At 43.5% G+C, this 27,561-nt stretch overlaps 1 long non-coding RNA gene across 1 annotated transcript in view; it reads right to left on the bottom strand.

The window, feature by feature from the left end:
- Positions 1–3,333: 3,333 nt before the first annotated feature.
- Positions 3,334–27,561, bottom strand: part of LOC149981434 (uncharacterized) — a 74,930-nt gene continuing 50,702 nt past the window's right edge. The window contains exon 8 of the long non-coding RNA XR_016497624.1: positions 3,334–4,327. This is a non-coding gene — a long non-coding RNA (uncharacterized LOC149981434). The remainder of the gene's footprint in view (positions 4,328–27,561) is intronic.

Raw genomic sequence — 27,561 nt, forward strand, 5'->3', positions numbered from 1 at the left:
CAGAACCACACGGGGGACCTAGTGAATGACCTGCAGAGAGCTGGGACCAAAGTAACAAAGCCTACCATCAGTAACACACTACGCCGCCAGGGACTCAAATCCTGCAGTGCCAGACGTGTCCCCCTGCTTAAGCCAGTACATGTCCAGGCCCGTCTGAAGTTTGCTAGAGAGCATTTGGATGATCCAGAAGAAGATTGGGAGAATTTCATATGGTCAGATGAAACCAAAATATAACTTTTTGGTAAAAACTCAACTCGTCGTGTTTGGAGGACAAAGAATGCTGAGTTGCATCCAAAGAACACCATACCTACTGTGAAGCATGGGGGTGGAAACATCATGCTTTGGGGCTGTTTTTCTGCAAAGGGACCAGGACAACTGATCCGTGTAAAGGAAAGAATGAATGGGGCCATGTATCGTGAGATTTTGAGTGAAAACCTCCTTCCATCAGCAAGAGCATTGAAGATGAAACGTGGCTGGGTCTTTCAGCATGACAATAATCCCACACACACCGCCCGGGCAACGAAGGAAGCATTTCAAGGTCCTGGAGTGGCCTAGCCAGTCTCCAGATCTCAACCCCATAGAAAATCTTTGGAGGGAGTTGAAAGTCCGTGTTGCCCAGCAACAGCCCCAAAACATCACTGCTCTAGAGGAGATCTGCATGGAGGAATGGGCCAAAATACCAGCAACAGTGTGTGAAAACCTTGTGAAGACTTACAGAAAACATTTGACCTCTGTCATTGCCAACAAAGGGTATATAACAAAGTATTGAGATAAACTTTTGTTATTGACCAAATACTTATTTTACACCATAATTTGCAAATAAATTCATTAAAAATCCTACAATGTGATTTACTGGATTTTGTTCTCATTTTGTCTGTCATAATTGAAGTGTACCTATGATGAAAATTACAGGCCTCTCTCATCTTTTTAAGTGGGAGAATTTGCACAATTGGTGGCTGACTAAATACTTTTTTGCCACACTCTAACTTGCTCTGGATAAGAGTATCTGCTAAATTACTAAAACGTAAATGGATGGAAGCTTGATGACTGAATTTCACCCAACTGAAAAGTGATCTGGGATGCGACGGGAGCCCGAGGTGCCAATCAAAGATTTCGCTCTGTCTGGAGTAATTGAGCACCAAATGAGCACTTCTGGTTGAATGCACACAAGTTATGGATTGCTGAGGTGTATCTTATACTTGTGTTCATCTTCCATTTGATGAAGGTAATGATGGGGATAATGATGTTTATTGCATAATCTCCCAGAAAGTGCCCTGTCACTGAGGTCCTTACATATGACTGTCTGATAGAGCTTACAGAGACGACAGAAAGAGCCTGTCCTTCTCAAAGAGCTTTAATGTCAATATAAGAGTCCCACAAGGCATATCTGTCCAAAAGCATGGCAGAACACATACAGTGCCTTCCCATAGTATTCACACCCCTCAACTTTTCCCACATTTTGTTGTGTTAAAGTTACATTTAGATATCTTTGTCATTGGCCTACACACAATATCACCATAATGTCAAAGTGGAATTATGTTTTTCAAAATGTTTACAAATTAATAAAAAATGTGAATCTGAAATGTCTTGAGTAAATAAGTATTCAACCCCTTTGTTATGGCAAGCCTAAATTAATACAGGAGTAAACATTAGCTTCACAAGTCATAAGTCGCATGGACACACTGTGTACAAAAAGAGTGTTTAACATGATTTTTGAATGACTACCTCATCTCTGTACCCCACACAAACAATTATCTGTAAGGTCCCTCAGTTGAACAGTCAATATCAAACAGATTCAACCAGAAAGACCAGGGAGGTTTTCCAATGTCTCGCGAACGGCAACTATTGGTAGATGGGTAAAACTAAAAAAGCAGACATTGAATATCCCTTTGAGCATGGTGAAGTTAATTACAGTTCAGATGGTGTATCAATACACTACAAAGATACAGACGCCTTTCCTACCTCAGTTGCCGGGGGGAAGGAAACCGCTCATGGATTTCACTATGAGGCCAATGGTGACTTTAAAACAGTTACAGGGTTAAAAGGCTGTGATAGGAGAAAATTATGGAATGATCAACAACATTGTAGTTACTCCACAATACTAACCTAATTGAATGAGTGAAAAGGAAGCCTGTACAGAATATATTATTCCAAACCAATATAATATTCCAAACCATGCATCCTGTTTGCAACATGGCACTAAAGATATACTGGAAAAAAATGTGCCAAAGCAATTCACTTTTTGTCCTGAATACAAAGTATTATGTGTTGCATTGGATTTGCCCCAAACATAACTGTTAGCACTCTCCATATTTTCAAGCATAGTGGTGGCTGCATCATGTTATGATTGTAATAGTTAAGGACAGGGGAGTTTTTCCAGGACAAAAAGGAAACGGAATGGGGCAAAACATAGAAAAAAATGTAGCCCACTTTGTAACAGCAAAATGTGGCAAAAATCTGAAGGCACTGTATGCGCATATTTTTTTAGACAAGGGTGAACCAACTGTGTTCTGAGTGCTAGGCACACAGTGGGCAGATCACTGGGGGATCTTGGGCTGGGAGTGAAAGCAGCATCTGCATCCCAAAGGGTAAACTATGCCCTATAAAGTGCACTACTATGGGCCCTTGTCAAAAGTAGTGTACTTTAAAGAGAATAGGGTGCCTTTTGGAATGCAGCCAGGAGGAGAGGAGGGCGTTATGAGTCATCCACTGAGGGTGGCAGAGCGGAGGCCTGACTGACGAGGTGGTGTCTGACTGCAATATTGGAGATAGCTCTGAATCCCACCGAGAGGCAGGCTTTCTGAGCACATCTGAAGATTGACGGACACCCGCAGACTTCATTGAGAGAGCTCAGGGTTCTCTCCAACTGTAGTGTAAAGCTCTCTCTCGCACTAAGCCTGGAGGGCATGTACATGTTTTAAATTAAAAAAAATAATAATAAGCAAAACTAAAGACAGAAAATGCACTGTTTAAATATATTGATATTGCAATCACATACCCTCAGCCCTCTAAATAATTAATAATTGACTACATTAAAGGGGCAATCCTTAGCTAAAACAATAAAGCGGGCAATCCACTTCTGTTTTGGTAAAAAGCTGAGGGATTTGCCCGGAGAAATGTAAGCGCTCTCAAATTCAGACAGAGCTATTGATGCAAGGACTAAACGTCCAAGATATAAAAACTATAGTTTAAAGGGGTTAGAATATGTTGAGATGAACAGTAATTTTGTCACCTTACATTGTAATAAACAGCAATTCTTACATTGCAGAATAGACAGAATTTTCATGCATAGGTGTAATAGGTGGCAGGGAAGTCAGGCGCAGGAGAGTCAAATGGAGTGTAAAATGGAGTCTTTTAATAAAGTCCACGGAGTATGCTCCATAACACTAAATGTACATAAACATGGGTACGAGGACCCGACGCGCACCTATACAACAATCATACTACACTGACAATAAAACAATCTCTGACAAAGACATGAGGGGAAACAGAGGGTTAAATACACAACAGGTAATGAATGGGATTGAAAACAGGTGTGTGGGAAGACGAGACAAAACCAATGGAAAATGAAAAAAGGATCAATGATGGCTAGAAGACCGCCCGAACAAGGAGAGGCAACGACTTCGGCAGAAGTCGTGACAGTACCCCCCCCCCCCCCCCCCCTGACGCGCGGCTCCAGCTGCGCGTCGACACAGGCCTCGGGGACGACCCGGAAGGCGAGGTGCAGGGCGATCCGGATGGAGACGGTGGAATTCTGATAACATGGAAGGATCTAACATGTCCTCCACCGGAACCCAGCATCTCTCCTCCGGCCCGTACCCCTCCCAGTCCACGAGGTACTGAAGGCCCCTCGCCCGACGTCTCGAATCCAAAATGGATCGAACAGAGTACGCCGGAACCTCCTCGATGTCTAGAGGAGGCGGAGGAACATTACGCACTTCAGCCTCCTGGAGCGGGCCAGCCACCATCGGCCTGAGGAGAGACACATGGAACGAGGGGTTAATACGGTAATGAGTGGGTAGTTGTAACCTATAACATACCTCGTTCACTCTCCTCAGGACTTTAAACGGCCCCACAAACCGCGGACCCAGCTTCCGGCAGAGCAGGCGAAGGGGCAGGTTTCGGGTCGAGAGCCAGACCCTGTCCCCTGGTGCGAACACTGGGGCCTCACTGCGGCGACGGTCTGCGCCAATTTTCTGGCGCCTTATGGCACACTGAAGGTGGACGTGGGCTGCCTCCCAGGTCTCCTCAGCGTGCCGAAACCAATTGTCCACCGCAGGGGCCTCGGTCTGGCTCTGATGCCAAGGAGTCAGAACCGGCTGATAACCTAATACACATTGAAAGGGAGTAAGGTTAGTGGAGGAGTGACGTAGCGAGTTCTGAGCCATCTCTGCCCAGGGCACGAACTTCGCCCACTCCCCCGGCCGATCCTGGCAATAAGACCGCAGAAACCTACCCACATCCTGGTTAACTGTCAGAGCAGCTCACAGATTACTGCACCTGTACATAGCCCACCTGTAATTTAGCACAAACAACTACCTCTTTCCCAACTGTATTTAAGTTATTTATTTATTTTGCTCCTTTGCACCCCATTATTTTTATTTCTACTTTGCACATTCTTCCATTGCAAAACTACAATTCCAGTGTTTTACTTGCTATATTGTATTTACCTTGCCACCATGGCCTTTTTTGCCTTTACCTCCCTTCTCACCTCATTTGCTCACATTGTATATAGACTTGTTTACACTGTATTATTGACTGTATGTTTGTTTTACTCCATGTGTAACTCTGTGTCGTTGTATCTGTCGAACTGCTTTGCTTTATCTTGGCCAGGTCGCAATTGTAAATGAGAACTTGTTCTCAACTTGCCTACCTGGTTAAATAAAGGTCAAATAAATAAATAAAAACTCTCCACCTGCCCATTACTCTCGGGGTGAAAACCTGAGGTAAGACTAACCGAGATCCCCAGACGCTCCATGAACACCTTCCAGACCCTTGATGTGAACTGGGGACCCCGATCAGACACTATTTCCTCAGGCACCCCATAGTGCCGGAAAACGTGTGTAAACAGGGCCTCTGCAGTTTGTAAGGCTGTAGGGAGACCGGGCAAAGGGAGGAGACGACAGGACTTAGAAAAACGATCCACAACGACCAGGATCGTGGTGTAACCCTGTGAAGGTGGAAGATCAGTCAAAAAATCCACCGACAGGTGTGACCACGGCCGTTGAGGAACGGGTAGAGGTTGTAGCTTACCTCTGGGCATGTGTCTAGGAGCCTTGCACTGGGCGCACACCGAGCAGGAAGAAACATAAACCCTCACGTCCTTAGCTAAAGTGGGCCACCAGTATCTCCCGTCAAGACAGCGCATCGTCCGACCTATCCCAGGATGACCAGAGGAGGGTGACGTGTGAGCCCAATATATCAATCGGTCGCGGACAGCAGACGGAACGTACAGACGACCAGCTGGACACTCAGGGGGAGAAGGCTCTGCACGTGACGCCCGCTCAATGTCCGCGTCCAGCTCCCACACTACTGGCGCCACCAAACACGAAGCTGGGAGTATGGGAGTGGGATCCATGGACCGCTCCTCTGTGTCATACAGCCGAGACAATGCGTCTGCCTTAACGTTCTGGGAGCCTGGTCTGTAAGAAAGAGTAAACACAAAACGAGTGAAAAACATGGCCCACCTTGCCTGGCGAGGATTCAATCTCTTCGCCTGCCGGATATACTCCAGATTGCGGTGGTCAGTCCAGATGAGAAAAGGGTGTTTAGCCCCCTCAAGCCAATGCCTCCACACCTTCAAAGCTTCTACGACAGCTAACAGCTCTCGGTTCCCCACATCATAGTTTCGCTCCGCCGGGCTGAGCTTCTTAGAAAAGAAAGCACAGGGGCGAAGCTTCAGTGGCGTACCCGAACGCTGAGAGAGCACTGCTCCTATCCCAGCTTCGGATGCGTCCACCTCCACTATGAATGGCAAAGAGGGATCCAGATGAGCCAGCACAGGCACCGAGGTAAACAGAGTCTTCAGGTGCTCAAAAGCACTGTTCGCCTCAGCCGACCACCGCAAGCGCACCGGGCCCCCTTTTAGCAGTGAGGTAATGGGAGCTGCCACCTGACCAAAACCCCGGATAAACCTCCGGTAGTAATTGGAAAACCCCAAAAAACGCTGCAACTCCTTTACCGTGGTTGGAGTCGGCCAATTACGCACGGCTGTAATGCGGTCGCTCTCCATCTCCACTCCTGAAGTGGAAATCCGATGCCCTAAGAAGGAGATGGATTGTTGGAAAAACAAGCATTTCTCAGACTTGACATATAGATCATGCTCCAACAGGCGACCAAGCACCCTGCGCACCAGGGACACATGCTCGGCGCGTGTAGCAGAGTATATCAGAATATCATCGATATACACCACTACACCCTGCCCGTGCAGGTCCGTGAAGATCTCATCTACAAATGATTGGAAAACTGATGGATCATTCATCAACCCATATGGCATGACCAGGTACTCATAATGACCTGAGGTGGTGCTAAATGCCGTCTTCCACTCATCACCCTTCTTAATACGCACCAGATTGTACGCACTCCTGAGATCCAATTTTGTGAAAAAACGTGCCCCGTGCATTAACTCAATAATCGTATTGATCAGAGGTAGCGGGTAACTATATTTCACTGTGATTTTATTTAGACCTCGATAATCAATGCACGGGCGTAAACCGCCATCCTTTTTTTTCACAAAAAAAGAAACTCGAAGAGACAGGTGAAATGGATAGCTGAATGAACCCCTGATGCAGGGATTCAGAGACATATGTCTCCATAGCCTCCGTATCCGCTTGCGACAGGGGATACACGTGACTCTTGGGATATGCAGCGTCTACCAGGAGATCTATCGCACAATCCCCCCGTCGATGGGGTGGTAATTGAGTCGCCTTCTTTTTACAGAAGGCGAGAGCCAAATCGGCATATTCGGGGGGAATGCGCACGGTGGAGACCTGGTCTGGACTTTCCACCGTAGTAGCACCAACGGAAACCCCTAAATACCTACCTGAGCATTCTCGCGACCACCCCGTGAGAGCCCTCTGTGGCCAAGAAACAGTGGGGTTATGACAAACTAACCAGGGTAGGCCTAGCACCACAGAATACGCAGGAGAATCAATAAGGAAAAGACTAATCTTCTCCTTGTGACCTTCCTGCGTTATCATACACAAAGGTGCGGTTACCTCCCTGATAAACCCTGACCCTAATGGTCTACTATCTAAGGCATGAATAGGGAAAGGCATATCCACAGGAACAATAGGGATCCCTAAACTATGAGCTAGACTTTTATTAATGAAATTCCCAGCCGCACCCGAATCTACTAGCGCCTTATACTGGGAATGCAGTGAAAAATCAGGAAAAGAGACAGAGACAAACATTAGTGCAGCAGAGGGCTCTGGATGAGAATGGTGCCTACTCACTTGGGGTGACGCCAGAATGCCCTGCCTGCCCTCTCTATTCCCAGAGGAACCAACCCGGCACCGACCAGCAGTGTGCTCTCTTCCGACCTTGAATGGTGCTCGAGCGGGAACCTCCTCCGGTCTCCCTGCGCACCATCTGGAACAACCAGACCCTGATCTAGACGTCCACGAGTAGCCAGCATGTTGTCCAGCTTGATGGACATGTCCACCAGCTGGTCGAAGGTGAGGGTGGTGTCTCTACAGGCCAGCTCCCGACGGACGTCCTCGCGTAGACTACAACGGTAATGGTCGATCAGGGCCCTGTCGCTCCATCCAGCGCCGGCAGCCAAGGTCCTAAACTCCAAAGCAAAATCCTGTGCACTCCTCGTCTCCTGCCTCAGATGATAGAGCTCACCCGCTGCTTTGCCTTCAGGTGGGTTATCGAATACTATCCGGAATTGGCGGGTGAACTCCTCAAAATGGTCCAGCGCCGCATCCTCCCTACTACACACAGCGCTGGCCCATTCCAGGGCTCTCCCGGTGAGGCATGAGACGAGGGCGTAACTCTTCTCACGGTCAGATGGTACTGGGGAGGCCGTGGCTAGATACAAGTTCAGTTTAAGGAGGAAACCCTGGCAGCCGGCAGTATCTCCGTTGTATCCCGTAGGTAGGGATAAATGGATCCTCGATTCCGGAGAGGAAAAAACATTCACGGGAGATTCCGGTTGTGGTGGTGGTGGCGCTGGAGAAACTCCCTGTCTCTCCCAGCGATCCATTTTCATGACAATGTGATCCATGACGGAGCTGATAACGTCAAGCTCCCTCGCTTGTTCCTGAACGCGTTCCTCCAGCTTCATGGGCATAGTGTCCTCTCCTGCTGACTTCATTTATTGGTCAGAGATTCTGTCATGCATAGGTGTAATAGGTGGCAGGGAAGTCAGGCGCAGGAGAGTCAAATTAATCTTTTAATAAAGTCCACGAAGTATGCTCCATAACACTAAATGTACATAAACATGGGTACGAGGACCCGACGCGCACCTATACAACAATCATACTACACTGACATAAAACAATCTCTGACAAAGACATGAGGGGAAACAGAGGGTTAAATACACAACAGGTAATGAATGGGATTGAAAACAGGTGTGTGGGAAGACAAGACAAAACCAATGGAAAATGAAAAAAGGATCAATGATGGCTAGAAGACCGGTGACGTCGAACGCCGAGCACCGCCCAAACAAGGAGAGGCAACGACTTCGGCAGAAGTCGTGACAAGAATAAAATAATTATGTAAGGTGAGGCAATTTCATTACTTATACGGTGAGGCTATTTCATTACTTACAGTTGAAGTCGGAAGTTTACATACTCTTAGGTTGGAGTCATTCAAATTTGTTTTTCAACCACTCCACACATTTCTTGTTAACAAACTATACAGTCGTGGCCAAAAGTTCTGAGAATGACACAAATATTAATTTTCACAAAGTCTGCTGCTTCAGTGTCTTTAGATATTTTTGTAAGATGCTACTATGGAATATTGAAGTATAATTACAAGCATTTCATAAGTGTCAAAGGCTTTTATTGGCAATTACATTAAGTTGATGCAAAGAGTCAATATTTACAGTCTTGACCCTTCTTTTTCAAGACCTCTGCAATCCGCCCTGGCATGCTGTCAATTAAATTCTGGGCCACATCCTGACTAATGGCAGCCCATTCTTGCATAATCAATGCTTGGAGTTTGTCAGAATGTGGGTTTTTATTTGTCCACCCGCCTCTTGAGGATTGACCACAAGTTCTCAATGGGATTAAGGTCTGGGGAGTTTCCTGGCCATGGACCCAAAATATCGATGTTTTGTTCCCCGAGCCACTTACAGTGCCTTGCGAAAGTATTCGGCCCCCTTGAACTTTGCGACCTTTTGCCACATTTCAGGCTTCAAACATAAAGATATAAAACTGTATTTTTTTGTGAAGAATCAACAACAAGTGGGACACAATCATGAAGTGGAACGACATTTATTGGATATTTCAAACTTTTTTAACAAAATCAAAAACTGAAAAATAAGCCCCCTTAAGTTAATACTTTGTAGCGCCACCTTTTGCTGCGATTACAGCTGTAAGTCGCTTGGGGTATGTCTCTATCAGTTTTGCACATCGAGAGACTGACATTTTTTCCCATTCCTCCTTGCAAAACAGCTCGAGCTCAGTGAGGTTGGATGGATGGAGAGCATTTGTGAACAGCAGTTTTCAGTTCTTTCCACAGATTCTCGATTGGATTCAGGTCTGGACTTTGACTTGGCCATTCTAACACCTGGATATGTTTATTTTTGAACCATTCCATTGTAGATTTTGCTTTATGTTTTGGATCATTGTCTTGTTGGAAGACAAATCTCCGTCCCAGTCTCAGGTCTTTTGCAGACTCCATCAGGTTTTCTTCCAGAATGGTCCTGTATTTGGCTCCATCCATCTTCCCATCAATTTTAACCATCTTGCCTGTCCCTGCTGAAGAAAAGCAGGCCCAAACCATGATGCTGCCACCACCATGTTTGTCAGTGGGGATGGTGTGTTCAGCTGTGTTGCTTTTACGCCAAACATAACGTTTTGCATTGTTGCCAAAAAGTTCAATTTTGGTTTCATCTGACCAGAGCACCTTCTTCCACATGTTTGATGTGTCTCCCAGGTGGCTTGTGGCAAACTTTAAACAACACTTTTTATGGATATCTTTAAGAAATGTCTTTCTTCTTGCCACTCTTTCATAAAGGCCAGATTTGTGCAATATACGACTTATTGTTGTCCTATGGACAGAGTCTCCCACCTCAGCTGTAGATCCCTGCAGTTCATCCAGAGTGATCATGGGCCTCTTGGCTGCATCTCTGATCAGTCTTCTCCTTGTATGAGCTGAAAGTTTAGAGGGACGGCCAGGTCTTGGTAGATTTGCAGTGGTCTGATACTCCTTCCATGTCAATATTATCGCTTGCACAGTGCTCCTTGGGATGTTTAAAGCTTGGGAAATCTTTTTGTATCCAAATCCGGCTTTAAACTTCTTCACAACAGTATCTCGGACCTGCCTGGTGTGTTCCTTGTTCTTCATGATGCTCTCTGCACTTTTAACGGACCTCTGAGACTATCACAGTGCAGGTGCATTTATACGGAGACTTGATGGCGGTTTGATTAGTTTTATATCTTCATATTTGAAGCCTGAAATGTGGCAAAAGGTTGCAAAGTTCAAGGGGGCTGAATACTTTCGCAAGGCACTGTAGTTATCACTTTTGCCTTATAGCAAGGTGCTCCATCATGGTGGAAAAGGCATTGTTCGTCACCAAACTGTTCCTGGATGGTGGGGAGAAGTTGCTCTCGGAGGATGTGTTGGTACCATTCTTTATTCATGGCTGTGTTCTAAGGCAAAATTGTGAGTGAGACCACTCCCTTGGCTGAGAAGCAACCCCACACATGAATGGTCTCAGGATGCTTTACTGTTGGCATGACACAGGACTGATGGTAGCCCTCAGCTTGTCTTCTCCGGACAAGATTTTTTACGGATGCCTCAAACAATCGGGAAGGGAATTCATCAGAGAAAATGACTTTACCCCAGTCCTCAGCAGTCCAATCCCTGTACCTTTTGCATATCAGTCTGTCCCTGAAGTTTTTCCTGGAGAGAAGTGGCTTCTTTGCTGGCAACAGGCCATCCTCCAAAAGTCGTCACCTCACTGTGCGTGCAGATGCACTCACATCTGCCTGCTGCCATTCTTGAGCAAGCTCTGTACTGGTGGTGCCCTGATCCCGCAGCTGAATCAACTTTAGGAGAAGGTCCTGGCGCTTGCTGGACTTTCTTGGGCGCCCAAAAGTCTTCTTCACAACAATTGAACAGCTCTCCTTGAAGTCCTTGATCCGATAAATGGTTGATTGCCTGTGAAGCCCTTTCTGTGCAAAGCAATGATGACGGCACGTGTTTCCTTGCAGGTAACCATGATTAACAGAGGAAGAACAATGATTCCAAGCACCACCCTCCTTTTGAAGGTTCCAGTCTATTATTCGAACTCAATCAGCATGACAGAGTGAGCTCCAGCCCTGTCCTCGTCAACACTCACACCTGTGTCAACGAGAGAATCACTGACATGATGTCAGCTGGTCCTTTTGTGGCAGGGCTGAAATGCAGTGGGAATGTTTTTGGGGGATTCAGTTAATTTGCATGGCAAAGAGGGACTTTGCAATTAATTGCAATTCATCTGATCACTCTTCATAACATTCTGGAGTATATGCAAATTACCATCATACGAACTGAGGCAGCAGACATTGTGAAAATTTATATTTGTGTCATTCAACTTTTGGCCACAACTGTAGTATTGGCAAGTCGGTTAGGACATCTACTTTGTGCATGACACAGATATTTTTTGCAACAATTGTTTACAGACAGATTATTTCACTTATAATTCACTGTATCACAATTCCAGGGGGTCAGAAGTTTACATACACTAAGTTGACTGTGCCTTTAAACAGATTGGAAAATTACAGAAAATGATGTCATGGCTTTAGAAGCTTCTGATAGAAGCTTCTGATTTCTTTTGAAAATCAAAAGAAATCAGCCAAGACATCAGAAAACAATTGCAGACCTCCACAAGTCTGGTTCATCCTTGGGAGCAATTTACAAACACCCGAAGGTACCACGTTCATCTGTACAAACAATAGTACGCAAGTATAAACACCATGGGGCCACGCAGCTGTCATAACCCTCAGGAAAGAGACGCGTTCTGTCTCCTAGAGATGAACGTACTTTGGTGCAAAAAGTGCAAATGAATCCCAGAACAAAGGCAAAGGATCTTGTGAAGACGCTGGAGGAAACAGGTACAAAAGTATCTATATCCACAGTAAAACAAGTCCTATATCGACTTAACCTGAAAGGCCGCTCAGCAAGGAAGAAGCCACTGCTCCAAATCCTCCATAAAAAAGACAGACTACGGTTTGTAACTGCACATGGGGACAAAGATCGTACTTTTTGGAGAAATGTCCTCTGGTCTGATGAAACAAAAATAGAACTGTTTGGCCATAATGACCATTGTTATCTTTGGAGGAAAAATGGGGATGCTTGCAAGCCGAAGAACACCATCCCAACTGTGAAGCACGGGGGTGGCAGCATCATGCTGTGGGGGTGCTTTGTTGCAGGAGGGACTGGTGCACTTCACAAAATAGATGGCATCATGAGGGAGGAAAATTATGTGGATATATTGAAGCAACATCTCAAGACATCAGTCAGGAAGTTAAAGCTTGGTTACAAATGGGTCTTCCAAATGGACAATGACCCCAAGCATACTTCTAAAGTTGTGGCAAAATGGCTTAAGGACAACAAAGTCAATGTATTGGAGTGGCCATCACAAGCCCTGACCTCAATCCTATAGAAAATGTGTGTGCAGAACTGAAAAAGCGTGTGCGAACAAGGAGGCCTACAAACCGGACTCAGTTACACCATCTCTGTCAGGAGGAAATGGGCCCAAAAAATTCACACAACTTATTGTGGGAAGCTTGTGGAACGCTACCTGAAACGTTTGACCAAAGTTAAACAATTTAAAGGCAATGCTACCAAATACTAATTGAGTGTATGTAAACTTCTGACCCACTGGGAGTGTGATGAAAGAAATTAAAGCTGAAATAAATAATTCTCTCTACTATTATTCTGACATAAAATAAAGGGGTGATCCTAACTGACCTAAGACAGGGAATTTTTAATAGGATTATATGTCAGGAATTGTGAAAAACTGAGTTTAAATGTATCTGGCTAAGGTGTATGTAAACTTCTGACTTCAACTGTATACTGTGAGGCTATTTCATTACTTATACTGTGAGGGTATTGAATTACTTATACTGAGTTTACTCACTTTTTGCCCCTAATCATAATGTCCAATGTCTGATGTGTTGGCCAACCATGTTTCATTTGGATGACATTTCATGCTTTTAACAACTGTATAGGCTTGCATGAAATACATGGCCCCAGGAACCACCTGGGGTAGGCCTATTTGGTTGCATGTAGTCTGGTCTATTGTGTATTTGTAACCCCCACCCCCCCTGTCGATAGTGGCCATGTGTATACTAACAATACAATTCCCTATGGCCATATTTCTTTTAGAATCTCAGGTTATAACTACTGGAGGGACGCCATTGTTTTTCTTCATCATGAACGAGTACTTCTTCGTCAGACATGTTTGTAAATGGTTGTTTACTTTGTGTAACTAATCTGCCATGCTAGGCTACGGTCCTCACTTCTCCACCGGATTTTTCTTTTTTTGCCCCTGTGATTGTGAATAAGGGCTTTACATGCAGTTTTTACAAAAAGGGATTTCCCCACGATAGTGCACATGCACAGTTGTTACCCATTTACACTGTTGTTGCAGTCTGCACATAAAATAATCTCAATCGTTTTAGGTGGAAAAGTACACATTGACGCAATACCGATAGTACTTTTGATCAAAAATAGCTAATTTGGCAATACGCTTTAAATAAAACAAAGAATTTGTCCATAATTTTCAGATGTCTCAATCGCTCTTTGACTGACAACGGAGCAGAGCTAACAGCACATAAACACGTCACATGACCCGTTTTTGCAGATTTCCAGTTGGAGACTGTAGAGAAAGAGAGGAGAAGGCAAACTCCACCTAACCAGTTACAATGTATGGAATCACTTGACAAATTTGGGATTTTAGGTCAACTCCCCCCCCCCAACAGGGCCTTGAAGAAAGCTTTTAATTCCCGAAACTAAGGTAAACAAACCTTCGTACTTATCAATAAAAATAAAAAAAACAGCATCAGTTTTAGCCCTTATAAAAGACGGTAAGACATGTCTTTGTAAGGCATTGTTGAAGTGAAGAGAGAATGCAGGTGATAATGGAGGATGTGGTTCTTGAATCCAACCATAGAAATTGCTGCAATGTTACAGGTCAGTGTTGCAGGAAATTTTGAAAGGTGTGTGTTTGAGTAGACTTACAGGAAGGGAGTGATGTTCCGCAGACCTTTAAGGTACTGCAGGGAGTCTGAATCCACTTATGAGTCCTTTCTATGCCACCAACATGATCTGTTTCTCTGAATTGCCCAGTGAAAGCCTAACACTTTATAATTTAGCTAGTCATATTGGCAATAGAACAAGCTTTAAAATCATGCCCACCTGACCCAGATTGATTTATAATAGACTGTTTTTGGATTGCGTAAGCAGTAACTGTGTGATGATTGGGATGCAGGGTTGTGTTCCAAACAAAACTACAAGTGTGCTTGCTCTAGTTCCTCAACGGTACAGCTAGTAGAGCTCAAAAAATACTTATGAATCTTAAAATGACATTGAAATTACTTAGGAACTGTGCACACATTGGAGAGGTGTGCGGCCACTTGGAGATACCAGTTAGTTCTCTGACTCAAACCAGTGTCATTTTTTGTCTTGTGTCGCATCTACCCTACATTTTCCACTAGTACTCTTATACGTTACCGAATGTATCCAGAGTATTTTCAGATTTGGTTATTAACAAATGCAGCGAAAAGTACAATAAATGTAAAATGCACATCAAATCAAGAGTGTAATGTTTGGATTCAGTCTTGTGTCAGGTGAACTGTTGTGTCCTCAACTTTGGTCTAATAATTGTCCCATAATCTCCAAACTGTTCCCATGCATATGCTTTAAATATTTATTCTGTAAGAAACATTTCAATTTAGCCCTATCCATATAGCCCTATCCAGCTAAACAGCTGCTCTTAGCAAAAATGTGTTTGGAGTTACCCGTCTAGCTAATAGGCTATGTTAGAGTTTACACTTCCTCTTCCAATTAAGACTGTGGCTGGTGAGGTCAAAATAATGAAAAACTATATACCAAATCTATTAATTTTAAAATGTTGATTACTTCTCCTTGCCATTATTATTCACCTGAGAAAAAGTGAATAATTATTTTGTTAATGTATGATGGGGGCCCCTTGGTCCTGATTTGCCTGGGAGGAGGTCCCTGGGCAAGAAAAGGTTGAAGACCCCTGTTCTAAGGCAGTGTCAACACAACATTCTCTGTATGTTCTATTGGTTGTGTTGTGTATGGCCTTTTAGTTATCAGACCAAGTCTCTACATTTTAATATAGGAGAAGTTTGTGCAAGACTGTGGAGGAAAACAGACCAGTTTTTTAGGATTTGCTTTAAGAGTTTGCTGCAAGCGAATCAATGATTACATGCTTCTATGGTTTGCAAGGAATTGAATACCGATAAGGGGAAGCAGGGGTTTCATCTGCAACTCAACATTTGTAATTAGGCTAAATATAATTTAATTGCAACGCAAATTACTTCTGTAATGATGGAGTATACGAAATGGCACACTGAACATTGTTGAAATCTTCTGATTCAAAGCTGGCAATCTGGACAATACCTTAGTATTGTTAACATGCACACAAAAGCAAAACATTTACTAAAACTTCTGATTCAAAAATGGCACTCCGGACAAGATCTTGGAATTGTTTAACATAGGCCTACCTAGATAAGGGAAGGACAGAACACTTTCCATTGACAAGCATGATGCAGTCACACACACACAAAACACAGACTGCGTCTCCCTCCCCAGTCCCCACCACGTTCACCTTGAGCTGCTGGAGGGCAGACGGGCAAGGGGGCGGTGCTAGGCGGGCAATGCTAGGTGGGCGGTAGCAAGTCTGTGAGCCTGCCTAGCAAGGACAGGAGGCAGACTGATAGACAGCCATCGATTGCTCCGCTAAGGAATCACACAGTTAAGACCGGGTTTACTCTCATTTAGTCTGCCCTTTTGAATTCCCTTTGACAGTCAGCAACACTAGCCCGGGCCCAGAACAGCTACCAATCCCAGGTACAAATGATGTATCTGTTGTGTTGAGATAAGGCATTGAACTGACAAGGAGGGATGGGAGTTTAAACTGAACCCCAATCACTAACACAGTCTGTACAAGGTCCTCACAAAAGAGTTGAGGTAATTCCATAGTGCTGCATAAGAAGTGTGAAAGTGGCTCTTTCATGGTGCAACACAGATACATGACTGCAGTTTGTGACTCATAACTCCTCACAGAAAACAAATGAGTGCTTTGGAGTACGCCCCCAGAGATAGAAATTGCATTCTTCAGTCGTCCCCCAGTTAACACTCTTTTAAAGTCCAATTCTCCCAGCAGTCAATATATCACCTAAGCTTTATTCTAGTCCTCCACCATAAGTCTGATTCGGTGAAAATAAACTAATCTCATAAAGTAGGAAAATGAACTAGGCCCACATTTTAGGTCCCTAAGAAAATTCAATTGCAGATAAACAGGTCTCCCATTTCCAAGATGAGAATGGCTCGCTGGCAGGAAGAAATCCATCTGTTCCCTTGCTTTCGTCTTGAAAGTCGTTTCTCGATGCCGGCCATAAGAAACACTAGTTTTGAAGAACCATTCCACTTAGGTAGCATTAAGCTAGTGTTATTGTAGGGGTTAAAGGTCAAGGTTTGCTGATACTGATCACACTGCTTTAATGATCAAATTAAACAGTGAATTGAACTAATTGGTGGCAGTGTTGAGGCATGGATATTAGACTGGTGGGAAAGGCATGGAAAGATTACCAATCACATCATTAAATCTGGGTACATTACATTCAGCCACAGAAAAAACACCATCAGGCAGAATAATTATGCTACATAGCCTAATATTAAGCGCGTTTACTGGTTGTCTCTCCTCACAAACACCCAATCACAGCCCCTGAGCGACGCCCCCTTCCATTACAAAGGTTGGATTTTCAAATCCAAACAATGAGAAGTCTGTAAACCTGAGGGAAAAATATATATTTGAGAGGACTAGGGATGTGGATCTTTCTCTTTGAAGACGATTCGATACATATGTATAGTAGACACATGGGTTCCGATATGATACAGGAAGACGAGGCATCTACCACCCCACTACCACTATCAGATTAGGGTCATAAAAGAGACTAGACATCTACCACTATCAGATTAGGGTCATAAAAGAGACTAGACATCTACCACTATCAGATTAGGGTCATAAAAGAGACTAGACATCTACCACTATCAGATTAGGGTCATAAAAGAGACTAGACATCTACCACTATCAGATTAGGGGGGGACAATGTATCTTGTGTTTTTTGTCCCCCCACATTGGTTCTGAAATCACCATCACCCACTATTTAACTTGTCATTTTTGTGTTTGAGCTAGTAATGTATCAATATTTACCGTTTACAAATTAGCTATGACATAGCCAATGAATATATAGCACAACTTTAGATTTCTTACCCAATCTCAAAATCGAAAGGTTTTGACCATTTGAATATTTTTAATGGAGCGATCTTTTCTTCTCCACTCACTTCGGCAATGCAGTGCGCCTCGTAAAAGTGATTGCTGTCCTCATTATGAAATTATCAACTTTACCCTGCATATCTAACCATTACCATATACCCTGACTGTTTAAAGCAAAACTACCAAAACTATTGCTGATCAAAATAAAAATCTATTGTAAGCCCCGTTCAACAGGTATACAGCAGGTATAGCCAGATGAAAGTTGTCTCCGGTAGCTTACTTTTATTCTGGTAAATCACAACAACGCATAGATAACAATAACCTAGAAAATTACATAGGTTGTCACTCAAATAATAAAGCCTAATATCACGCAAGCCATTTTAGCATTTGAATGCTGAAGGTGCAGTGCACGAAGCTGGGCAGTTTGACTAAGCTACTGATACTGCCTGGGTTGTTCGGCATACAAAATGACTTGCAGATCAATGACTGTCAACACAGTTACATGCAGATCGACACTGAAGGAGAGGACACTTCAGTCGTCATAAAATATCAGCCATTTTCAGAAGGTAGAATATAATATGAGCAAGAAAAACAAATTGTGAACCAGCGATTCGTAATGTTTGAATACATTTTCTGACCAACGCATGCTACATTTGGATCGGTTTGGGTTCAGCGTATTGACGCACTTGTATCTTTTAAACATTTGAATAGGGGACCGATGCCTATCGGTGAATCGTTACATTCCTAGAGAGAACCAATCAAAACCGTTGCACAATATCTGAGTGAGTATTGCATTAACAAACTGCCTCCTTCCCAGACCAGTGTCACGGCTCTCTGTGTGCTGAGTGACCTAGGTCCTGTCAGCCAGGCTAATTCAGGAGAGCTTCTCAACTAAAAAGGGCATCTCCGTAGTTTTTCAGAAGAACAACATTTCCTCAATAAATTCAATAGTGCAAGAGCTGTTAAGAGTAATCTGAACTTGGTCCCTTTTTGGAAAAAGATGACTTAGTCTAGAATTTACACATAAGAACCTCGAACTCCGACCACATACCAGACAATGGTTTCCCGCTTTGGGCAAATCAATATCAGACAAATCCATTCAAACAGGCTATAATAATGTTGTAGACCTGCTAAGTAAATGGATAAGGTGGTGGCTAACAAAGTTCAATGACAACTGCACCAATTTGCAGTTTGACCCAATGCTGTCGTGTGCTTAAGAGCCACTTGACATGTAGAGCACGTGACCGCAGATGGCTATGTGTGTGCACAAGTGTGTGTGCAAAGGTGGGTGGGGGTTATTAGGGGCCTCAGCACACAGCTCAATTAAAACCAGTGAGTGAGCACATCTAGCTGGTGTGAAAGAGCATTCAGTGTCACTCTTCATTAAGTCCAGATCTTTTCCACATCTACTGTCAGCCATTTGAAATGACCAGAGGGCTCTCCATCGCCTCCAACTGAACCCTCTCTCATACTCCAGTCTGTTAATGGGCCCTTAACTTAGACCAGAGCTAAGGCAAATCAAATCTAAAACCTAATCGTCCACTCAGCAAATGCTTTTTTGCCTCCTAGGAGTCCATTTTCCAGTCCCATCCACTTCACTGCTCAAAATGTTCAAATAAAACAGAGCGACTCGATAAGTCCTTTGTATTCTAACAAAATACAGGCTATTGCGATTAATGCAAAACTATTTCCCAAACTAAATAAATAGATAGTCCAATATAGTCCCATTTAAAGGGAAAATTGCACATTAAATGAGCAGAGCTGGAAACATGAGGGAGGCAGGAGTCGGGACACAATCCAGCCGCACAGCAATAGACAAAAGCCATCACACAGCTTTGGCCTCTCATTGAAATATCATTGAAGGAATTTCCGGCAAACATGCCATGAAGTGGAGAGCTGCGCCACTGTGAATGAATAAACCAGATTCCAATTCCCCCCCGTTTCATGTTGGCTCGAACAGATATATGGCTGTATGCAGAGGCTCTGGAGCAGATGGCCTCAGCAGCTGAACCAAGACAGTGAGTGAGGCAGGCATAATTCCAATCAAATCAAATGTTATTTGTCACATGCGCCGAATACAACAGGTAGACCTTACAGTGAAATGCTTACTTACAAGCCCTTAACCAACAATGCAGTTTTAAGAAAAATAAGTGTAAAAAAAAAAATGTGTAAGTAACAATTCTGGATAAAGAGCAGCAGTAAAATAACAGTAGTGAGGCTATATACAGAGTGTACCGGTACAGAGTCATGTGCGGGGGGAACCAGTTAGTTGAGGTAATATGTACACGTAGTTAGAGTTAAAGTGACTATTCATAGATAATAAACAGAATAGCAGCAGTGTAAAAGAGAGGGGGGGGGGGGGGGGGGGGGGCAATGCAAATAGTCTGGGTAGCCATTTGATTAGCTGTTCTGAAGTCTTATGGCTTGGGGTGTAGAAGCTGTTAAGAAGCCATTTGGACCTAGACTTGGCACTCCTACACCGCTTACCGTGCGGTAGCAGAGAGAACAGTCCATGACTAGGGTGGTCTTTGACAATTTTTAGGGCCTTTCCCTGACACCGCCTGGTAGAGGTCCTGGATGGCAGGAACCTTGGCCCCTGAGGACCCATGCCAAATCTTTTCAGTCTCCTGAGGGGGAACAGGCTTTGTTGTGCCATTTTCACAACTGTCTTGGTGTGTTTGGACCATGATAGTTTGTTGGTGAAGTGGAAACCAAGGAACTTGAAGCTCTCAACCTGCTCCACTACAGCCCAGTCGATGAGAAGGGGGGCGTGCTCGGTCCTCCTTTTCCTGTAGTCCAAAATCATCTCCTTTGTCAAGATCACGTTGAGGGAGAGGTTGTTATCCTGGCACCACACTGCCAGGTCTCTGACCTCCTCCCTATAGGCTGTCTCATCGTTGTTGGTGATCAGGCCTACCACTGTTGTGTCATCGGAAAACTTAATGATGGTGTTGGAGTCGTGCCTGGCCATGCAGGCATGAGTGAACAGGGAATACAGGAGGGGACTGAGCATGCACCCCCGGGGGTGGCCCCCGTGTTGAGGACCAGTGTGTTGGATGTGTTGTTACCTACACTTACCACTTGGGGGCGGCCCATCAGGAAGTCCAGGATCCAATTGCAGAGGGTGGTGTTTAGTCCCAGGGTCCTTAGCTTCGTGATGAGCTTTGAGGGCACTATGGTGTTGAACGCTGAGCTGTAGTCAATGAATAGCATTCTCACATAGGTGTTCCTTTTGTCCAGGTGGGAATGGGCAGTGTGGAGTGCAATAGAGATTGCATCATCTGTGGATCTGTTGGGGAGGTATGAAAATTGGAGTGGGTCTAGGGTTTCTGGGATAATGGTGTTGATGTGAGCCATGACCAGCCTTTCAAAGCACTTAATGGCTACAGACGTGAGTGCTACGGGTTGGTAGTCATTTAAGCAAGTTACCTTAGTGTTCTTGGGCACAGGTTGAAAATGTCAGTGAAGATTCCTTGAAAGCAGCAGCTCTACGTACGATCACTGTGGGGACGACCTCATCAATGCACTTATTGACAAAGCCAGTGACTGATGTGGTGTACTCCTCAATGCCATCAGAAGAATCCTGGAACATATTCCAGTCTGTGCTAGCAAAACAGTCCTGTAGCTTAGCATCTGCTTCATCTGACCACTTTTTTAGTGAACAAGTAAGCTTCCTGCTTTGCTTTTTGCTTGTAAGCAGGAATCAGGAGGATATAATTATGGTCAGAGTCGCCAAATTAATGGCAAGGGAGAGCTTTGTACGCGTCTCTGTGCGTGAGGTAAAGGTGGTGTAAGAGTTTTTTTCCCCTCTGGTTGCACATTTAACATGCTGGTAGAAATGAGGTAAAACAGATCAAAGTTTCCCTGCATTAAAGTCCCCGGCCATTAGACAGCACCGCCCCTGGATGAGTGTTTTCCTGTTTGCTTATGGCCATATACAGCTCATTGAGTGCGGTTTGTGGTGGTAAATAGGCAGCTACGAAGAATATACATGAAAACTCTTAGTAAATAGTGTGGTCTACAGCTTATCATGAGATACTCTACCTCAGGCGAGCAAAACCCCAAGACTCATTAGATTTCATGCACCAGCTGTTGTTTACAATATAGATAGACATCGACATCCCGCTAACAAGAGACTGGGCGATCTATGATCTGTCATAAAGGGTTCAGATAGTACTGGTTGGAAGTCGAAACAGGGGTTACCAGGGGAGGTAACCCAGTCATTCATGGCTAACATTTCATACAGGACAAAAACAGGCTTCAGCACAAAGAGATCTGTGATAGTAGCTGGGACTGGGGCTGTTCCCTACTCCTGCCATGACCAGACGAGACAGATGAACAGTGGTGGGAGAAATGTGAAGACTGACAGAACTGCTAGAAACCTTCACTCTCCTCTACTCTGTTATCAGGCATTTAATGTGAACATACAGAGCTAGTTTCCCACTGATCCAGCGCTGTGCAGATCTATTTAATTGCACCATACCCTTCGGCTGAGACATTACAGGGCAGAGGGTGCAGGGCCTTGAATGGGAGGTTTAATAGCTTTTGGAGAATAAAAACACTTGTCCTGTAGTACATGAGCAGCATTCTAACAAACACAAATATAGATGTGGCAGCTCAATATTACTAGATTTACTAGTATAATCTGCTAAGAAATATGACTAGATTTACTAGTATAATCTGATACGAATCTAGTCGTTATTCGATGTTCTAGAGAAATCTAGTTATCTGCTTATTTATAGAACTAATAGTAAAAAGGAATTTGTGAATAATCAATCAGATTATTGAGTGAATTTTACAGGAATACACTCCCATAGGAACATTGGCCATTTCCACAATTTCTTTTTGTTGATTATTTAGAGTACCATAAATAGTCTCACTGATTAAAGGGGCTGATTTTCAAATCAAAGCTTTGACAATTCCACTTGTTATTTTAATGGTGATAAGAGGCATCTACAAAGCCCTTTGGTACGAAGGCAGTCAAACTACAATAACTAAAAGCACTACAAGCAATGGAAACTGGAATTAGTAGAACAGCGTAGGAAGCAAATGTACCCATCACCACTTTATGAAAGCGCATTAATACTTCAAAATTAATAATACAGATTTGTTTCAAAGTGAGAAAACAATTGGAGACTAAAATGTCATCGGAAGTTTATCTATCCTGATGTTTCGATTAGACTTTAGATGAGTCACTAAATCACGAATTAGGCTCTGCAGATTTTGCTGTGAGGAGGCAGTCATTAGATCCTTTATTTTGGTATTGTCCATATGTAGCTTGTTTTTGGTCACAGGTCCAGGAATGGCTGAAGAATTGCAACATTTGCCTAGAACTAACGCTGACGATAGCAATATTGGGTGATTTGAAAAGCCATAGTCAAACAATCAATAATATAATAATTATTTTAGCAAAAAAAAGTATTTTTTATTTACAATCTGTAGAAGCTATGAGAATAGAAAGGCTCAGTACTTTTGTCAAGCATCACAGCACAGTTGAAAATATATATGGCAAATTGAAATCCAAAATGGATGGTGTTAAGAGATAGATGGGAGGGGTTGAATGGAGCTGAAGGGTGGGACTAATAACAAGATAACCAATGTAAAACATACGGGGTCTGTAAAATATATACAGTGCCTTGCGAAAGTATTCGGCCCCCTTGAACTTTGCGACCTTTTGCCACATTTCAGGCTTCAAACATAAAGATATAAAACTGTATTTTTTTGTGAAGAATCGACAACAAGTGGGACACAATCATGAAGTGGAACGACATTTATTGGATATTTCAAACTTTTTTAACAAATCAAAAACTGAAAAATTGGGCGTGCAAAATTATTCAGCCCCCTTAAGTTAATACTTTGTAACGCCACCTTTTGCTGCGATTACAGCTGTAAGTCGCTTGGGGTATGTCTCTATCAGTTTTGCACATCGAGAGACTGAAATCTTTTCCCATTCCTCCTTGCAAAACAGCTCGAGCTCAGTGAGGTTGGATGGAGAGCATTTGTGAACAGCAGTTTTCAGTTCTTTCCACAGATTCTCGATTGGATTCAGGTCTGGACTTTGACTTGGCCATTCTAACACCTGGATATGTTTATTTTTTAACCATTCCATTGTAGATTTTGCTTTATGTTTTGGATCATTGTCTTGTTGGAAGACAAATCTCCGTCCCAGTCTCAGGTCTTTTGCAGACTCCATCAGGTTTTCTTCCAGAATGGTCCTGTATTTGGCTCCATCCATCTTCCCATCAATTTTAACCATCTTCCCTGTCCCTGCTGAAGAAAAGCAGGCCCAAACCATGATGCTGCCACCACCATGTTTGACAGTGGGGATGGTGTGTTCAGCTGTGTTGCTTTTACGCCAAACCTAACGTTTTGCATTGTTGCCAAAAAGTTCAATTTTGGTTTCATCTGACCAGAGCACCTTCTTCCACATGTTTGGTGTGTCTACCAGGTGGCTTGTGGCAAACTTTAAACAACACTTTTTATGGATATCTTTAAGAAATGGCTTTCTTCTTGCCACTCTTCCATAAAGGCCAGATTTGTGCAATATACGACTGATTGTTGTCCTATGGACAGAGTCTCCCACCTCAGCTGTAGATCTCTGCAGTTCATCCAGAGTGATCATGGGCCTCTTGGCTGCATCTCTAATCAGTCTTCTCCTTGTATGAGCTGAAAGTTTAGAGGGACGGCCAGGTCTTGGTAGATTTGCAGTGGTCTGATACTCCTTCCATTTCAATATTATCGCTTGCACAGTCCTCCTTGGGATGTTTAAAGCTTGGTAAATATTTTTGTATCCAAATCCGGCTTTAAACTTCTTCACAACAGTATCTCGGACCTGCCTGGTGTGTTCCTTGTTCTTCATGATGCTCTCTGCGCTTTTGACGGACCTCTGAGACTATCACAGTGCAGGTGCATTTATACGGAGTCTTGATTACACACAGGTGGATTGTATTTATCATCATTAGTCATTTAGGTCAACATTGGATCATTCAGAGATCCTCACTGAACTTCTGGAGAGAGTTTGCTGCACTGAAAGTAAAGGGGCTGAATAATTTTGCACGCCCAATTTTTCAGTTTTTGATTTGTTAAAAAAGTTTGAAATATCCAATAAATGTCGTTCCACTTCATGATTGTGTCCCACTTGTTGTTGATTCTTCACAAAAAAATACAGTTTTATATCTTTATGTTTGAAGCCTGAAATGTGGCAAAAGGTCGCAAAGTTCAAGGGGGCCGAATACTTTCGCAAGGCACTGTATTTGGTCACCTACAAACAAGCAAGATTTCTGGCTCTCACAGACCTGGAACTTCTTCTTTAAGAGACTCCTCTGTCCTCCACTCGTTACCTGTATTAATGGCACCTGTTTGAACTTGTTACCAGTATAAAAGACACCTGTCCACAACCTCAAACAGTCACACTCCAAACTCCACTATGGCCAAGACCAAAGAGCTGTCAAAGGACACCAGAAACAAAATTGTAGACCTGCACCAGGCTGGGAAGACTGAATCTGCAATAGGTAAGCAGCTTGGTTTGAAGAAATCAACTGTGGGAGCAATTATTAGGAAATGGAAGACATACAAGACCACTGATAATCTCCCTCGATCTGGGGCTCCATGCAAGATCTCACCCCGTGGGGTCAAAATGATCACAAGAACTGTGAGCAAAAATCCCAGAATCACATGGGGGGACCTAGTGAATGACCTGCAGAGAGCTGGGACCAAAGTAACAAAGCCTACCATCAGTAACACACTACGCCACCAGGGACTCAAATCCTGCAGTGCCAGACATGTCCCCCTGCTTAAGCCAGTACATGTCCAGGCCCGTCTGAAGTTTGCTAGAGAGCATTTGGATGATCCAGAAGAAGATTGGGAGAATGTCATATGGTCAGATGAAACCAAAATATAACTTTTTGGTAAAAACTCAACTCGTCGTGTTTGGAGGACAAAGAATGCTGAGTTGCATCCAAAGAACACCATACCTACTGTGAAGCATGGGGGTGGAAACATCATGCTTTGGGGCTGTAAAGGAAAGAATGAATGGGGCCATGTATCATGAGATTTTGAGTGAAAACCTCCTTCCATCAGCAAGGGCATTGAAGATGTGTCACGACTTCTACCGAAGGTAACTCCTCTCCCTGTTCGGGCGGCGCTCGGCGTCGCCGGTTTACTAGCCGCTACCGATCCCTTTTTCCTTTTCTGGTTGTTTTGTCTGTGTTCCTTTTCACACCTGGTTTCAATTGCTTTTATTTCTGTGTGTATATAGGGCACCCGTTGCCTGCCTTAATTCGTGCAAGATTAAGCTTGTGGGTATTTGCGTTCGATTATCTATGCTGTTAATTGTTTTCGCTATTACGTACGTGTATGTAGTGTCGGAACTGTGGTTGTTCCTCTGTGTATTGACACGAGTTTCTGTTCCTTCGAGAGCATAGTTTGGGATTTTCATCTGTGCCAATTTTGTATTGGTGGGCTATGTGTGTATATATATATATATGTATACATATATCTATATTAAACACGCTTCTCAGAAATCCCTGCTCTCCTGCGCCTGACTCCTACACCTCTCACCGAGACGCACCTTATCACAAGATGAAACGTGGCTGGGTCTTTCAGCATGACAATGATCCCAAACACACCGCCCGGGCAACGAAGGAGTGGCTTCGTAAGAAGCATTTCAAGGTCCTGGAGTGGCCTAGCCAGTCTCCAGATCTCAACCCCATAGAAAATCTTTGGAGGGAGTTGAAAGTCCGTGTTGCCCAGCAACAGCCCCCAAACATCACTGCTCTAGATGAGGAATGGGCCAAAATACCAGCAACAGTGTGTGAAAACCTTGTGAAGACTTACAGAAAATGTTTGACCTCTGTCATTGCCAACAAAGGGTATATAACAAAGTATTGAGATAAACTTTTGTTATTGACTAAATACTTATTTTCCACCATAATTTGCAAATACATTCATTAAAAATCCTACAATGTGATTTTCTGGATTTTTTTCCCTCATTTTGTCTGTCATAGTTGAAGTGTACCTATGATGAAAATTACAGGCCACTCTCATCTTTTTAAGTGGGAGAACTTGCACAATTGGTGGCTGACTAAATACTTTTTTGCCCCACTGTATGTATAAACCGAAGGTAGAAGCCTAAGTGTTATTGTTTATTAGTTTACTCCAATTGGAGGAAGGGTGGTAGGGTTTGCGGGGAATAATAAAGGTATATTCTAAAAAAAGTATGTATGTCTATATAGGTATGTGTATGTATTAGAGGTCGACCGATTATGATTTTTCAACGCCGATACCGATTATTGGAGGACCAAAAAGGCCGATACCGATTAATCGGCCGATTTTTAGTAATTTATTTGTAATAATGACAATTACAACAATACTGAATGAACACTTATTTTAACTTAATATAATACATAAATAAAAATCAATTTAGCCTAAAAAAAATAATGAAACATGTTCAATTTGGTTTAAATAATGCAAAAACAAAGTGTTGGAGATGTAAAAGTGCAATATGTGCCATGTAAAAAAGCTAACGTTTGATTTCCTTGCTCAGAACATGAGAACACATGAAAGTTGGTGGTTCCTTTTAACATGAGACTTCAATATTCCAAGGTAAGAGGTTTTAGGTTGTAGTTAATATAGTATTTATAGGACTATTTCTCTCTATATCATTTGCATTTCATATACCTTTGACTATTGGATGTTCTGATAGGCACTATAGTATTGCCAGTGTAACAGTATAGCTTCCGTCCCTCTCCTCGCCCCTACCTGGGCTCGAACCAGGAACACATCGACAACAGCCACACTCAAAGCAGCGTCCACAAAAGTCGCGGCCCTTGCAGAGCAAGGGAAATAACTACTCCAAGTCTCAGAGCGAGTGACGT

The sequence above is a fragment of the Oncorhynchus mykiss genome, chromosome 8 (genome assembly GCF_057628025.1).
Source record: "Oncorhynchus mykiss isolate SJ-2025 chromosome 8, ASM5762802v1, whole genome shotgun sequence".
Lineage (NCBI taxonomy): Eukaryota > Metazoa > Chordata > Actinopteri > Salmoniformes > Salmonidae > Oncorhynchus > Oncorhynchus mykiss.